The sequence below is a fragment of the Phascolarctos cinereus genome, unplaced genomic scaffold (assembly GCF_003287225.1).
Source record: "Phascolarctos cinereus isolate Bilbo 61053 unplaced genomic scaffold, phaCin_HiC Scaffold_726;HRSCAF=1367, whole genome shotgun sequence".
In the NCBI taxonomy this organism is placed as follows: Eukaryota; Metazoa; Chordata; class Mammalia; order Diprotodontia; family Phascolarctidae; genus Phascolarctos; species Phascolarctos cinereus.
Window position 1 is genome coordinate 425,790,918 of NW_027556098.1, and position 16,421 is coordinate 425,807,338.

Sequence of the window (16,421 nt, forward strand, 5' to 3'; positions counted from 1 at the left end):
GTGCTTAATGTTTGTTGATTGGTTGATAAATGCTTGTTGAATTAACTGATGGAGTCCAGTCCCCAGTTGCAGAGGATTGAAGGCATTCTCTTCTTTTCTGCACCCCAAGATCTGACAACATCAGCTGTACTCAAGGGGAGGAGGGAGGCCCATTGGGAATCAGGGCTGGAGTCTGCTGAGACTAAGGGGGCTTGAAGGTGTCACTTGGATACATATTATTCCAGTGCGATTTTATCATTTTCCTAATCTCTGGTCAGACAGTCCATGAGATAAATTGCTTCTATAGTAACAATAACCACAACCACAACTTGTAACCAAACGTGTAAAGCCTCCTTCCCCTGCAGCTGAGATCTCAGCCTCCTGGAAGCCAGCTCTGTGGGTGCAGGACCCAGGTAGGGCTGAGCCAGGCCATTGTCTGTGTCTGGCTTCTACTTACATGCCTTGCTACTGGGTCTCTCCCCCCACCCCCACCCCCACTTCAGCTGTGAGGGATCTCAGTTACTCAGTAAGCCTGCTTTCCCTTCAGAATTGGGACACCCTTTTTTTTCAGGAGCTTCTTCTTCAGGACTGATAAGATTAGATGACCTTGCCCAAAGACAAGGTTCCAAGGCCCTTACTTTGTAAGTTTCCCCAAAACATTATAGACAAGGAGAATTTACAAGGTCCTTTGTACTTTTGTCAAAGAGTTAAGTTTTTATTTCTATCCATGTTAAAATAAGGGATGCCCAATTAAATACTCACCAGTGTTTACACATTGTAACCACCCTCTCTCACAGCTTAATTCATAATTTCATAACATCTAGATCAAAAGAGGAGTTATTTTTCTTTTTTCAACTTAGGTTTTTTTTAATGGTGTGTCGTTTTAAAATTTGGACTGCAAATTCTTCTTTACATATTTGTTACGTGAAGTGCAAATCAATTAGAGAACTCACATATCTATTTGTGGTTTCCAGACAGCCAGTCTTGGAATTAGATAGCTTCTTGTTTTAAACTTGATAATATTTTATTTTTTCCAATTACATGGTAAGATAGTTTCCAACATTCACTCGTGTAAGATTTTGAGTTCCAAATTTTTTTTCTTCTCCCTCCTCCCCAACGCAGCAAGGAATCTGATGTAGTCTATATACATGCAATCATATTAGACATATTTCTACATTACTCATGTTGTGAAAGGAGAATCAGAACAAAAGGGAAAAAGCAGGAGAAAGTAAAAGCAATACAAAAAAGAGAAAACTGCTTGCTTCAATCTGCATTCAGTTCTCTTTGTGGATGTGGATAGCATTTTTGTCAAGAGTCTTTTGGCATTGTCTTAGATGCGTTGCTCAGAAGAGCTAAGTCTGTCACAGTTGGCCATTTCACAATGTTACTGTTACTGTGTAAAATGTTCTCCTGGTTCTGCTCACTTCACTCGACATCAGTCCATACGAGTCTTTCCAGGTTTTTCTGAAGTCTGCCTGCTTACTATTTTTTATGGAACAGTAGTATTCCATCACAATCATATACCACAACTTGTTCAGCCATTCCCCCAATTTCCAATTCTTGGCCACCACAAAAAGAGCTGCTAGAAATATTTTTGCACATGTAAATCCTTTTCTCTTTTTCATGACCTCTTTGGGATACAGACCTAGCAGTGGTATTGTTAGACCAAAGGGAATGCACAGTTTAATTGCCTTTTGGGCATAGCTCCAAATTGCTCTCCAGAAAGGTTGGATTGGTTCACAACTCCACTAACAAGGTGTTAGTGTCCCTATTTTTCCACATCTTCTCCAACATTTATCATTTGAGGAGCTAATTTTCTTTTTTTAAAAAAATTTCACTTCTAACTCTTTCTTTTAAATTTTGATTTATCAACAATCACTTCCATAAGCTTTTGAATTTAAAATTGTTCTCCCTCCCTCTCTTCCCAGTCTCCCTCCCCAAAACAGCAAGCAACCTGATATAGGCTATATGTATACATTCCTATTAAACATATTTTCACATTGATGGTGTTGCAAGGAAGAATTACAACCAATAGGAAGAACCGCAAGAAAGAGAAAACAAAACATAAGAAAAAAATAGCAAATAGTATGCTTAGATCTGCATTCAAACTCGATAGTTCTTTCTTTGGATGTGGATAGCATTTTCCATCATGAGTCCCTTGGAATTGTCTCCCTGCCTTCCTCCCTCACAGCTGAGGTCACCGCTGCCTTCTCTTTGTGTGGGACAGCTATTTTTATTTTCCAAATATAACTCAGAGGCTTCTCCAGGTAGAAAGCAGAAAAGAATTTTTATTACGATCTCGTGAGAAAGGGTGACCCACACCAAAAAACCTCAGTGTCAGAGCTCACCAAACATAGATACAGCAGGTATTTTATAGGTCTCTACCACAGTTCCTCTTCTAACCCCCAGCCCCTTATCCCATTGGCTGGGCTTTCAGGGGGTACATCTATTTACAGAGACACAAGTTTGCCCAGAGACAAGAAGTGGCAGGAAGGTTTTCAAGGACAAGCACTTCCTGTTGGGGGCAGACTATTCTTTCTGCTAAGTACTTAAAAACAGGGTCTGAGCGGGGAAGGGTTTTGAAAGCAACAATCAAGAACTATTAACAAGAACCATTGACTCCCTGAGGAGGCTTCACTTCTGAGAGATCCTCTCTCACATCTTGGACCTTAGATCTCTGCCTTCCTGACACCAGCTCTGTAGGGGAGATCTCTCCTAGGTCTGAGCCAGCCCTTCACAGATCTGCTGCCTGTTCAGGCCATTGGATCTCTTCCTCCTCCTCTGACCAGGGGTGAGTGCCCTCCAGGTCTGCCTGGAGCAATCCTCCCGCCCAGGCCTGGCTACTGCAGAAGCCTTCAGCTGTTCTCTTTTGCAGACTCCCAATCACTTCCCAAATGTTCAGAGTCCCTCTCTTTAGATTTAAGATTGGGTCACCCTTTCCCAAAATTCCAACTTTATCCACAGGGACCCAGGAATCCTGTCTCTCTGCCCCCAGCTTTTGGTTAGAGATTGAGTTGTTCTCCCTTCCAACCAAGGCCCTGTAAGGTGATAATCAAAGATCAATTGAGCCCCAATAAGGGCCAAAAACCTGAATTAATCTTTTCTCTCTGAGTGAACTAAAAATACCCCTTCCTCTGTCAGCAACTACAGGACCAGATGGAACTGACAAGCATTCTTCCTGTTTGTGATCACTAAGGGCAGGATGCCTGGGACCAGACAATGTCTGGAAGAATGGGACTTTTATTGTCTTGGTATCCTATGCACATATGTAGGGAAAAACAGATATCCTGGGACTGTAATTCCAATGGACACCTTGCTTCTTCTCTTATATTTACAACCTATTCAACCAAGAAATTTCCTTTTTCATGCTACATGTTAAAAACATGTAGTGGCTGTGTATATATATATATATATATAGATAGATAGATATAGATATAGATATAGATATAGATATAGATATAGATGTATATATATATATACACACACATACATATACACATTGACTCAGACATTCTGAGTTGGGATTGCTTTAAGAGTATAAATTGTCTATTTCAAATTGCTGGATTCACTCACAGTTAAAGCTCTAGCTCCATGTCCATGTCACTAACTTAAGGGAATAAACAATGAATTTACATATCACCTAGCTTGTTGTCTCTTTAACCAACTTCCAGGTTGACAATATGTAATATAAATATATATGTATATAGATATAGATATAGATATAGACATAGACATAGACATAGACATAGACATAGATATAGATATAGATATAGATATAGATATAGATATAGATATAGATATAGATATAGAGTGTGTGTGTGTGTGTATATACATATACATATGTTATGTAGGGGAAACACAGATATCCAGGATCTATAATTTCAATTGACACTTTGGCAACCTATTCAAATAAGAAATTTCCTTTGCCATACTATATGTTAAAAATCATATGGAGACTGTATTTTTTTGTAGTAACACAGACAGCCTGAGTCAGGGTTTAAATGTCCTGCAAAAATTGCTTGAGTCAATCAGAGTTAAAGCTCTGATTCCATGTACATGGGCTGCTTAAGGGAATAAAGAATGAAACAATGTGAATTTACTTATCACCTAGCTTCTTGTCTCCTTAACCAACTTTCAGGTCGACAAAGGATTGAAAGTTCTGCCTGCCCTGAGAACTCATTTTGGATGCAAGAAACAAAGATCCTGCCTGGCCCCCTTTTATCTAGACCCCCAGCTCCTGGGCTGCTTAGCTATCAGATCCCAGACACTGGCTCCCTCTGTCAGCTCTCCCCTGGGGATTCCAAACCTAGGCTTTACCAGAGGGTCCCAGGAGTCCTTTTGAGCTCCTAGTTAGATCTCAGCACACAGCTATCCTGCTTTCCCACACTCAGTGTCCACCTGGAGCCCTTCTGTCACTCCAGTGTCCCTGACCTCACTGCTATGAGCTGGGTTAGAATGTCTCTCTCCCAGCCCCTACCTGTGCTCTCTTTCCCCAGGCCTCCTGCTTCCCTGCCCCCTCTTCCAACAGAGCCCTTAGGCCCCCTGCTAGGGGGCTGAATGCCAGACTGGATTTTGTGTTCCAGCCTCAGGCTTCCTCTGGTTATTCCTGGTGGCTCCATCCCAGAGCCCTCCCCATCCCCAACCTTCCCTCCCTCCTAGGTCAAGCAGTCAGTCTATTGTCTAGGTAATGTGTGTGTGTGTGTGTGTGTGTGTGTGTGTGTGTGTGTGTGTGTGTTTTGCCTGGGGAGAGGGGAGGCAGGGAGGGCAGAGGACCAGTTGTAGGGAGAGCTCTGATTCAGGAGCCATTGAGACTCTGCCTGGTCTCATCCCATCTGGGGAAGGGAAGGGGACAGAAGAGAAGAAATAGGAGAGGTTGGGATCATCTCATTTCCAAGCCTGATCTTTCCTGTAGGTTGCAGTCCCTGCTCTGAGGGCAGCATCTTACCCTCTGTAAATCTCTGTATACCAGCCTGCTGTCCTGGAAGGCCAGGGAAAGACCTCTGCCCTTCTGGGACCCTTCAGCCCCCCCAGCTCAGTGTGCAGAAGACCAAGGCCTGACCCAGCAGGGAGCCTGGAGTCAGAGGGAATGGCCCTTGGGATCCCCAGTCCCCCAGCTCAGGTAAATGAACTCTGCCCTCAGACTTGACCCACATCAGCCAAAGAGGCCATTTGCAGAGACAAAGAGGATTGTCTATAAGGCTGGCCATCCCCTACGTATGGATTGTTTCTTTACAAAAATAGGCAGGTGTGTGGGATGCCACTCAAATTAAAGAACACACAGAAGTATCCATGAAAAAACAGAAAGTTAATTTATTATTATTATTTCAAACCTCAAGATTTGGGTGTCCCTCCACCAGAATACTCTGATGAAAGGAGACAGACTACAGGAGCAAAGGACCTGATTAAATAGCCCTAATGGGCAAATCCCCCTCCCACCAACTGACCAATATGTGGCTCACATTCTCAATGTCCATAGAAAATGAAAACAAAATAATGAACACAATATACATATCTATATTTCTTAGTTTGCTGAAGTAATACCAAAGAAGCAATTAAAGATGTGCAGTCAAGCTAGACACTGTACTGTACAGCCAGGTCACCAAGACAGACAACAAAATACGGGGGGGGGGGGGCTTCTTCAGGAGTTTCAGGCTTGGCAAACTTTAACTACTGAACAATGGCATGGGGGGGTACTTGGGGTTGAATTCTAGTAAATCGAAACTTAGGCCTGTTGGGCTGCTATGCCTGCCTTGAGTCTAATACAATTTCTATTTATTCTTCTAAGAAGCTTTCATGGGACCCCTCATCCCACTCAGCCTTATCATGAACCTTAATTACACTAAGGAGTCTTCACTGGAACATCCCATTCACAGGGAATTCAATACAGTAGTAACAACACTGGCCTGGTCTTCCCTTCTGTGTTTTGAACTGATTCTCAGCACTTTGGCATCACAAACACTAACTACTACTCTCCCCCCATCCCAGTTGCTGCCCTCCTGTGTTTAGTTTTGAAGTTTTCCCCCTTGATCCCTGAGTCACTCCTTCCTCTCTCTTCTGCAGGGGTCTTGTCTTTGCTCCCTTTATGCATGCCTTGCACCCCTCCCCCACTCATCCATAGAACTGCTCCCCCTCCCCTTTGCTTCTTTGGCCAAGCTCCCCCTGGCAGACCTTGAAGACAGGATGCTCTGCTTGACCTCCAGGGTCCCAGCTGCAGAAGCAGTTGATTACTCTGGTGCACACTGACTATTCTTTTCCCGTAGCTGGTTTGACCCTCAAGGGCACAGTGAGAGGGCAGTGAGTATTGAAAGGACCAAATTCTATGACCTGGGGCTGGGGGGTGTTCTGCCCTCCTACATCCTCTACTCCAATGTTTCTGGAAAATACGGCAACTCCAGAAAACAAGTTAAGTTAGCTCCTGGGTCACATTCACATGTTCAAAGGCCCTTAGCAGAGCTGTTTGGAGTGGGCCAAAGGAAAAAGTACCTTCTGGGGCAGCTAGGTGGTGCAGTGGATAGAGAACCAGCCCTGGATTCAGGAGGACCTGAGTTCAAAAATCCGGCCTCAGACACATAACACTTACTAGTTGTGTGACCCTGGGCAAGTCACTTAACCCCATTGCCTAGCAAAAACAAACAAACAAACAAACAAAAGAAAAAGTACCTTCTTTGGCTGTTAATTAGCATTTGTTATGGTATATGGTATATGTTCTCTCGTTAGAGAGGATATAGGGAATGGGCTGAGATTGGGGAGCTATTCAAAGTCCTGGGAGTTTTCTTTTCCAGTAGGGAAAAGAGGGATGCTGAAGGAGACAGTTTTCTTCAGAGGCATCAGGCTCAATGGCAAAGACACAATGGAGTGACTTACTTTCTTCCCAAAATCCACCCTTGACTTTCTTCACAACAGCCTATATGTAGGTGTTCTTATTATCTTCATTCTACAGTTCAGGAAACTGGAGCAAAAAGAGGTTCAATGACTTACCAACCAGGGTCACATAGCTTGTTAGTGTCTGAGGCTGGATTTGAACTCAGATCTTCATGATCTACCATTTCATAGCTCCCCCAACATTGTATTAGTGTGCCCATCTTCCCAAATCTGTCCAACATTGACTGGTGCTGATGGGGTATGGCCCAAGCCTGGGTCTTTGCCCCTTGACCCAAAGGGAATCTGGCTCCCCTTTGTCTACAGCCCCCACACCTCATCTCCCTTTGAAAGCCTTAGCCTACCTTTTAATCTCATTCAGATGCCTTTCAGTTGCTTTGTTATCTATTCCCATTGTCTATTCAATCTCTTAGTCATTTGAATCTCTGGGAATTCTCACCCAGACCCTTTTCCCAGACCATTTTCCCAGACCCTTCCCTGGTCACTCAAATTATATAAGATCTACCCTGGCCCTCATTTGGGGCTGAGAATCTCAGGCTGAGACCTTCTCATGCCCACTCGTCCTCATGGGCGTCACCTAGCCTATATGTTTTATCACTAATAAACTGTTCCTCTGGCTGAAGAAGATTTGAGTTGAATTCTTTCAGGCAGGGCCCAGTACTGTGATTTTGGGGTTCCAGCAGCACCCCAAAAGTCCTAGACCTCTTAATATGGTTCCCTGACTGGGAAAATAATACTAAATCTTACATTCTTTTTTTCCCCTAAATTTTGAGTTCCCAGTTCTCTACCTACTTCCTTCCTCTTACCTCTCCTACATACAGTAAGCAAGTAGAAACAGGTTATACATATGTAATCATGTAAAGCATTTCTGTATTATTCATTTTGTGAGATAAAATTTGAACCTAAAAGAAAGAAAGTGAAAAATAGTAGGATGCTTTAGGCCTGTATTCAGACTCAATGAGTCCTCTTTATGGAGGGGGATGGTGTTTTTCATCATGAGCCCTTTGGGATTGTCTGAGATCATGATATTGCTGAGAATACCTAAGTTATTCCCTGTTACTCATCATATGATATTGCTGTTACTTTATACAATGTTCTCCTGGTTTTGCTCAGTTCACTCTGCATCTTTCATATAAGTCTTTAATTTCTTTGCTTTTCTTTTTTTTGGTGAGGCAGTTGGTGTTAAGTGACTTGCCTAGGGTCACACAGCTAGTGCCAAGTGTAGGTCCGGATTTGAACTCAGGTCCTCTGACTCCAGGGCCACTGTGTTATCCACTGCCGCCACCTAGTTGACCCTATGTAAGTCTTTCTAGGTATTTCCGAAATCATCCTTCTTTTCTTTTCTTATAGAATAGTATTCCATTGTAAGCATATACCACATGGTGTTAATCCATTCCCCAATTGGTGGACATCTCCTCAATTTCCAATTCTTTGCCACCACAAAAAGAGCTGTTATAAATACCCTTGTCCTAAATAGGTCATTTTCCCTTTTCAATCTTTTTGGGATACCAACTTATCATTATTGCTGGGTCAAAGGGTATGCATAGTTTATAACCAAACATACATTGTGAATGTAACAGATTGGAAATATAAAGGACTGCTCCCAATTATCAAGGCATTTTCAGATTTGGCCAGCCTCTCCTGTGTATGGTCCATCAAACAGGCCACGTCACTCATTCTCTTGACTTTTGTTCTCCCGTGTCCAGAGTTCTAGAAGTCTGATTGGATTCTTTATTTCTCTTGAGGAAATTGTCAATGTCTTCCTCATGAGTCAGCTGAAACAGAACCTACATTAAATTTTGCTTTTTTAGTGTTTGAAGGAACCCTGCATAATTACTCTTATTTCTGTGTAACTAGGTAGCAGAGTATGAATAGATTCTCTTGTGCTAATTTTGGTCTGAGAATAAGACCAAGAAAAAAGAGGTTCTCCTAAAGGTCAAGGATATCAATGGAATTGATTTAAAAAAATATCAAGGAAGGTGGTCTAGGTGTACTAGATCTTAAACTGTCTTATAGAGCCATAATTATCAAATCAGTCTGGTACTAGCTAAGAAATAGAGTAGAATAGATTAAGTACAAATTAAATTACAGTAAATGACTGTAGTAATCTGATGTATGATCCTAAAGATCCAAGCCTTTGGAAGAAAAACTCATTTTTGGGGCAGAGTGAAGATGGTTGAGTGAAAGCAGTGACTTCCTCGAGCTGTCCCCCAAACCCTTCCAAATACCTGTAAAAAATGTCTCCAAACAAATTCTACAGCAGCAGAACACACAAAAAGACAGAGTGAAACAAATTTGCAGTGCAAGGTAACCTGGATGGTTGATTGGAAAGGCCTATTGCTCTGGGCTGAGAGAGGAATGCATTCAGCATGGGTGTGTAGGCAAAGATGGGCCTCAGCAAACCTGGCGCAGGCCTCAGGGGATTGAATTAAGGGGAACTGTGGCAGTTTCCAGACTTCTCAATGCACAAAAGCCAAAGTCAACTTAGAATGTCAGTAGGAAAAGGTCTGTAGGACCTGGGTGAGAGAGGAGCTTGGGCTGGCCCCAGTCCTGGCACAGCCCCACGGCAGTGGTGGGGGGATAAAGTGGCTGATCAGAAGAGGATTGCAGGGATCTCTTTGCTGGTACTGAGCCAGGAATCTCTTACTTTGCCCATGCTGAGATCTGAGTTGCACTTCTGGGTGGCGGTCCTGGGGTGAAGAAGAGCGCTGGCATGGTAGAGCTTGTAGTGGTGATGAAGAGGGAATCTTCCTCACATTTCCAAGGCAGAAAAGAGTGCTTGTGGTCACTGATAGACCAGAGCCCAGGCCAGGAAAGGAGTAAACACCTCACCCTTGATCATAGCACCTTGGAAAAACTGAAAATTTACAGGTCCCTAGAAGTATCTCTGAAAACGGCTGCACAAAACCCCTAAAGCTTGGGATAGTACATCCTCCACACTGGAAGCAGACCCCTAGTTAACAAAGAGTTTAATAGTTAAGTAATTGGCTGGGAACATGAGCAAACAGCACAAAAAAGATCATAGAATCTTACTTTGGTGACAAAGAAGATCAAAACATACAACCAGAAGAAGACAACAAAATCAAAGCTCCTACATCCACAGCCTCCAAGAAAAATATGAATTTGTCCCTGGCCATGGAAGAGCTCAGAAGGGATTTTGAGAAGCAAATAAGAGAAGTAGAGGAAAAACAGGGAAGAGAAATGAGAGTGATACAAGAAACTCATGAAAAACAAATCAACCACTTGCTAAATGAGACCCAAAAACACACTGAAGAAAAAACTCTTTTTTTTTTTTTTACAAAAACTGCTGGGAAAACTGTATAGCAGAAATGAGGCATAGATCAACATATTACACTGTATACCAAGATGTGGTCAAAATAGGTATATGATTTATACATAAAGGGCGATATCATAAGCAAATTAGGACTCATGGAATATTTTATCTGTCAGATCAATGGATAAGGGAAGAATTTATGACCAAACAAGAGATAGAGAATGTAAAAATGTAAAATAGATCATTTTGATTTTATTTAATTTTTTTTTCCGAAACAAAATGAATGCAACCAAAATTATAAGTAGATTAGAGAACTAGGGAAAATTTTTTTCCAGAAAATATCTGTGATAAAGGCATTATTTCTCAAATATGTAGAGAAGTGAGTCAAATTTATAAGAATGCAAGTCATTCTTCAAGTGATAAATGGTCAAAGGATATGTGCAAGTAGTTTTCAGACAAAGAAATCAAAACTATCCATAGTCATATGAAAAAATGCTCTAAATTACTATTGATTAGAGAAATGTAAATTAAACGAACTCTGAGGCACACCTCACACCTGTCAGATTGGCTAATATGACAAAAATGGAAAATGATGGATATTGAAGGGTATGTGGGAAAACCGGGACACTAAGACACTGTTGGTGGATTTTCGAACTGCTCCAACCATTCTGAAGAGCAATTTGGAACTATGCCCAAAAAGCTATAAAACTACGCATACCCTGGGATCCACTTTTAGGTCTGTATCCCAAAGACATCAAGGAAAAAAAAAAGAAGAAATGGAGCTATTTGTACAAAAATATTTATAGCAGCTCTTTATGTGGGGGTTAAGAATGGGAAATCGAAGGCATACCCATCACTTTGGAAATGGTTAAACAAACTGTAGTATATGATTGTAATGAAATATTATTGTGCTATAAGAAATGACAACAAACTTGGAAAGACTTACATGAACAAATGCAAAGTGAAGAGAATAGAACCAGGAGAACACTGTATACAGTAACAGCAATCTTTTTCAATGAAGAACTGTGAATGATTTAGCTATTCTCAGCAACAGAATGATCCAAGAAAATCCCAAAGGACTAATGATGAAACATACTATCCTTCTCCAGAGAAAGAACTGATATTGATTGAATACAGACTGAAGCAAACTATTTTTCACTTTCTTTCATTCTTTTTATTTTTTTTCAAGTATTCCTGTACAAGATGATTAATATGTAAATATTTTACGTGATTGTACATGTATAACCTATATCTGATTGCTTACTGTATTGAGGAGGGGACAGAGAAGGAGGGATAGAATCTGGAACTCAAAAGTATAAAAAAGAAAATCAAATGTCAAAAAATGTTTTTAACATGTAATTGGGATAAAAATAATTTTTTTAATAATTTAAACAAAAAAAGGAAGAAAATAGAGGTTCTCCATCATCTACCATGGCACCATTCATATGTGGAACCATTGATTACAGCAAATTGGTTACAGAAATTTTGAATCCTGTGGATAAGTTCACTTGCCTTGGCAGTATGTTTTCCAGGATGTACATAAATGTGATGATGCTGTGAAAAGAAATAACCTACAAAAAAAAAACTAAACAAAACAAAAAAAAAAGAAAAGAAATAACCTTTAAATCAGTTAATATTTAATAACTTTGGTTTATTTTTAGTTTGATTATAGGAGTAAATTCTCTTCTTAGGGAAAAGCTATCCCTCACAATTAAGCCACACTAAAATAGATATTCTTCTAAGTCTAGGTTACCTATAGATTTAGTGAATACACAGATTTGTAAGACTTTATCATTTAGTCATGGATAATTTAGAGTAAGACATATATATCTTTGTAGAACTAAAATAATCATGGGATTGTAAAACTCTTTTCAAAGGCTAAATTCCTCTTTCTGGCTGCTGGAGAAAAGTGGTTAACAATACCCTAAGTTCCTCTTTCCAGTCTTGGTGGATTAGCTCCTTTTCATTTTTCCTTCAGCTGGAGGTTAAGTCTACATTGAGTGGTGCAGTCTTCTAAGGTTGAGTTTCCGTTTCTGGCAGCTGGAGGATGGGGTATGACTGCTACCTACAAACCACTAGTTCCTCTTTTCCAGTACTTCTTCAAACTATATGCTCCTTTAAAGTAATATTTTGGTGATTAACAGGCTGACTTCAGAAAAACCTGGAAAGACTTATATGGTTTGATGCTGAGTGAAGTAAGCAGAACCAAGAGGACTTTGTACACAATAACAGCCACGTTATGCAATGACTAAGATTGTTAAATGGAACCTTTCTCAGCATTATGAGGATCTAAGACATTTCCAGAGGCCTCAGGATGGATAATGCTGTTCACATTCAAAGAAAGAACTATGGAAGTTGAATCGCTATCACTTATTTTTACCTTCTGTTGAGTTTTGTTTCATCTTTCTGATGGTTCCTCGTATTGGTTTTAATTTTTACTTACAACTTCACTGATGTGAAAATATGTTTAATGGGTATGTAAATGTAAAGCCTATATCAGATTGTGCGCTGTCTTGGGGAGGGTAGGGGGGAGGAAAAGGGAGAAAAATTTTCAACTCAAAAGCACATGGAAAAAATAAAAAATTTAAATAAAAAAATAAATAAAGTAATATTTTGGTTGCAAAACTCATCAGCTGCAGAGCAAGGACTTCTAAGGATTTCTCACTTTGATGGACAGTATGATAGACACAGGATGAATCTGGGTCAAGAAAACCCAGGAAGAGTAGGTAGTCAGATGACCTGCCTTGTCCAGTTGAATTTTGTTCAAAATATGTTTCCTAAGATTGTTGTAATTTTTCTCTTCTCCTTCTGTTATAAAAACTAACTCTTTAAATCACTCTTTTGTGTCACAACTTACTGAGGAATTAGTTGACCTTAAAGGTAACGTGTCAACTATTACAATTAAATTATTGTTTACTAGGAAATTTTATACCTCAGATTATTTTCTATGTCAGATAACTAATTTTAACCCTTGATGCCTGCTTTGCCAGAGACAATTCAGTGCTTGAGAGGCTCCCAAGACAAGTGTGGGAGAGGAGAAGTAATTGGATTGCATACCATACTGAAAGCCTACAGAGCTCTTGTGCTGACCTCATTGTTGTATGCCTGTGAAAGCTAGACAGCATGCCAGCGCCAGGCCAGGAAGCTGAATCTCTTCCATTTGAACTGTCTCAGGAAGATTCTGAAGATCTCCTAGCAAGATAAAGTACTGGGCACTGAGGTACTTCCATCAAGTTAGACTTTCAAACATTTACAGTCTACTACAAAGGGTATATCTCTGATGTGCTGGCTGCATTGTTCAAATGCCAAAAGAATGTTTACCTAAAAGACTGTTTTTCAGAGACCTCATGCAAAGAAGGCACTCACAAGGTGGTCAGAAGAAGTGACACAAGGACATTCCCAAGGTCTCTCTGAAGAAATTTGTAATCAATTGTGAGTCATGAGAGACATTGGCAAAGGACCACTAAGCATGGCATGCCCATATCAAAGAATGTGCTGTGCTGTGTGAGCAAAGCAGAATGGCAGTAGCTCAAAAGAATTGTGAGATGTACAAATTCAGAGCCATCTCCAGTCCAGATGTGCACATGGACTCTTTGTGCCCAATGTGTGGTGGAGCCTTCTGGGCTCTATTAGTCTGATCATCCATGGTCAGACGCACTTTGACCCTGACATAGAGATGTCATTTTGGTTCACCTGGAAAAGAATGAACAACAAAAATGACCAACTATGGGAACCAAATATTATCATAAAGAAATATATGTTATTGACAAATGCAAGCAATCATAAAGTGAAGGCATAAGGTGTTTTGACCATGACACATCGTGCCCAGAGCAGCCTCAAGACCTCAATGTAACAACAGATAACTCTCCTTCACTTGGCTGGAAAGTCTCATAGCCCTCAGTTCAGTCCAGATCACAATTAGTATGTCTCTAGAATCCTTTTCATGCTTTATCTAGGTAAGACTTTGTTTCAGCCTCTCAGCAAATAAACTAGGTCTTTTCTTTTTCTTTCCTCTCTTCTGTAATCACACATAAGTTCACAAACCCCAACAGAATACACTGTACTTGCAGCTTCTTAGAAAGTCCCCACAGAATTTTCTTTATAACATATCACTTCTATCAGTTCTGAGAAGACAGAAATTACAGATCATCTTCTGTCTCTTCTACAGAACCTCTATCTCACAGGTAGAATACATACTTTTGCTCACATTCCATAGGCAGACTCAACTTTATTCCAATTGACCATATCAAATGATTTTCTCAGTATTAAGCCCATTGAACTCTTGATGAGTATGCTTTCAAGTGTTGACTCCGATACTCATCAAGGGTACCACCTTGGGTAAACCTCTTTCTGTGTTTCAGTTTCCTCCTGTCACTTGATGAGGATTAGACTACAGGAATTCTGGAGTCTCTTTCTGCTCTAAATCTTATGACTTTTCATGGTTTAGGACCTGGTGACATTCAAGGATGTGGCTGTGGACTTTACACAGGAGTAGTGGGGCCTCTTGGACAGAAGGAGTTGTACAAGGAGGTCATGCTGGAGAATGCCCAGAACCTCCTCTCCCTGGGTAAGGACACTTCCTCTGGCCACTTGGAGTCTGCAATCCAAGGGAATATCTTCATTTCTGAGTGTGCAGGGTTGGAAATATTTATCAATTCCTAGAAGGGAAAAGTGCTGGTCTCCTCTGTCCAAGAGACAGGGTCCCCTGCTGCATGGTTTTACTATAAAAGGTCAGTACACTGTGTGAAGAGAACCTGGAGGTTTCCTGGTTGCTCCTGAAGCTGTCTCTTGCCAATTCTAGGTAGCTTGAGGTCAAAGATCAGATCAGTGTTGAAGCATCTCAGATGTGGAAATAATCCCACATTATGTAGTCCAGCCTTTCCCCGGACATGACTTTTGTCTGCCAACTCTCTGGAAACTGCTCGGGAGGCTTTTCCTTGTGACCCCTTCCTCTTTGGGATGGCTCTACTGTATTGAACATTCTTCTTAAGAAGCCTCAATTTATAGCTCACAGCTGCTACATGTGTCTGGTATGGCAAGTTTGTCCTGAATCTTCCTTTGCAGTGCCCCAATTCCAGCAGAGATGGTGGGAAAGACAGGACGGCAATAAATATTTATATTCACCTGCTGTTCACCAGCTGTTGTGTTAAGTGCTTCCTTTATCTTTAGGTAATATTATTATCCCCATTTGACATTTGAGTAAACTGAAGCAGAGGTCAAGTCGCTTTTCCAGAGGCACACAGCTAGTAATTGCCTGAGGCTGGAATTAGACACTGGCATACCTAACTCCAGGCCCAGGGCTCTCTCCATTGCTCTACCAGCTGAGTGTAATTTCTGCATAATGCAAAATTTGCAGTGAGTTCACCCTTCTATGAAGAAGGTTTGCAAAGACCAAATTTTCTGTTTCCTAATTGTCTCCATGATCTTCTCCCCAACCTCTCCCCAAAGCTCCCAAAAATAAATGCTGTGCAATCCTTGCTTAAGGAGTCTTGAGAACCATCCTGTGCCTTTTGTTTCCAAGCCCCTGTCAATGGCAGGAATAACAGACTAGCCAAGAATCAGAATTTGTACTAAGGTTCCTTCAGTTCCCCAGTTGGAGAATCTTACCAGAAGAGGCAAAGACTCCCTGAATGAACAGTAACAAGGTGTTTATAGGTTTCAGGGAGTGAGGAGCAGTGTTGGGGACAGGACCAAAGCTGGTTCATCAAGGTCCCTTTTGCTGGAGCTCAAGGCTGATTGGATATATCCTATTTTGGGCTACTGGTATTAAAGCATTAATGGAAGAAGAATACAGATACGTGTGAACATGATGGACTGATTCTCCAAATGCAGTGGCTTTCTGTGCACACTCTTTTCCCTAAAGAAAACTAAATTACTAGTTTTTCCTCTATACTTATCCCTGACTCCCCATGTCCAGGGCTGCCATTTCCCAGAGAAGATTAGATCTGTTATTTGTCTTTTTTTAGTTTTGCTAGGCAATGGGGTTAAGTGACTTGCCCAGGGTCACAAAGGTAGTAGGTATTATGTGTCTGAGGTTGGATTTGAACTCAGGTCCTCCTGAATCCTAGGCCGATGCTATATCCACTGCACCACCTAGCTGCCCCTTGATGTGTTATTTGGAAGAAAGGGAAGCACCATGGCTGCTGGAGCAAGAAGGCCTGAAGAGGTGCTGTCCAGGTGAGTGAGGTGAAGCAGGTAGATGAGAACTATGATGAGAACAGGCTTCTAGGTGTGGAGGTGAAGCAACTGCTAGATTTGGAAACAGGAAGACCTGACTTGGAATTCTTTT

General features: G+C 41.2%; 2 long non-coding RNA genes across 2 annotated transcripts in view; one reads left to right on the forward strand and one right to left on the reverse strand.

Moving 5' to 3' along the window:
• Window positions 1–8,213, reverse strand: part of LOC144454442 (uncharacterized) — a 351,830-nt gene extending 343,617 nt beyond the window's left edge. Inside the window, exon 1 of the long non-coding RNA XR_013482814.1 lies at window positions 7,174–8,213. This is a non-coding gene — a long non-coding RNA (uncharacterized LOC144454442). The remainder of the gene's footprint in view (window positions 1–7,173) is intronic.
• LOC110197802 (uncharacterized) lies at window positions 2,520–12,863 on the forward strand. Its single transcript, XR_002321574.2, has 3 exons — window positions 2,520–2,770; window positions 4,892–5,098; window positions 12,277–12,863. It is a non-coding gene; the product is annotated as an uncharacterized LOC110197802 (long non-coding RNA).
• The last annotated feature ends 3,558 nt before the right edge of the window (window positions 12,864–16,421 follow it).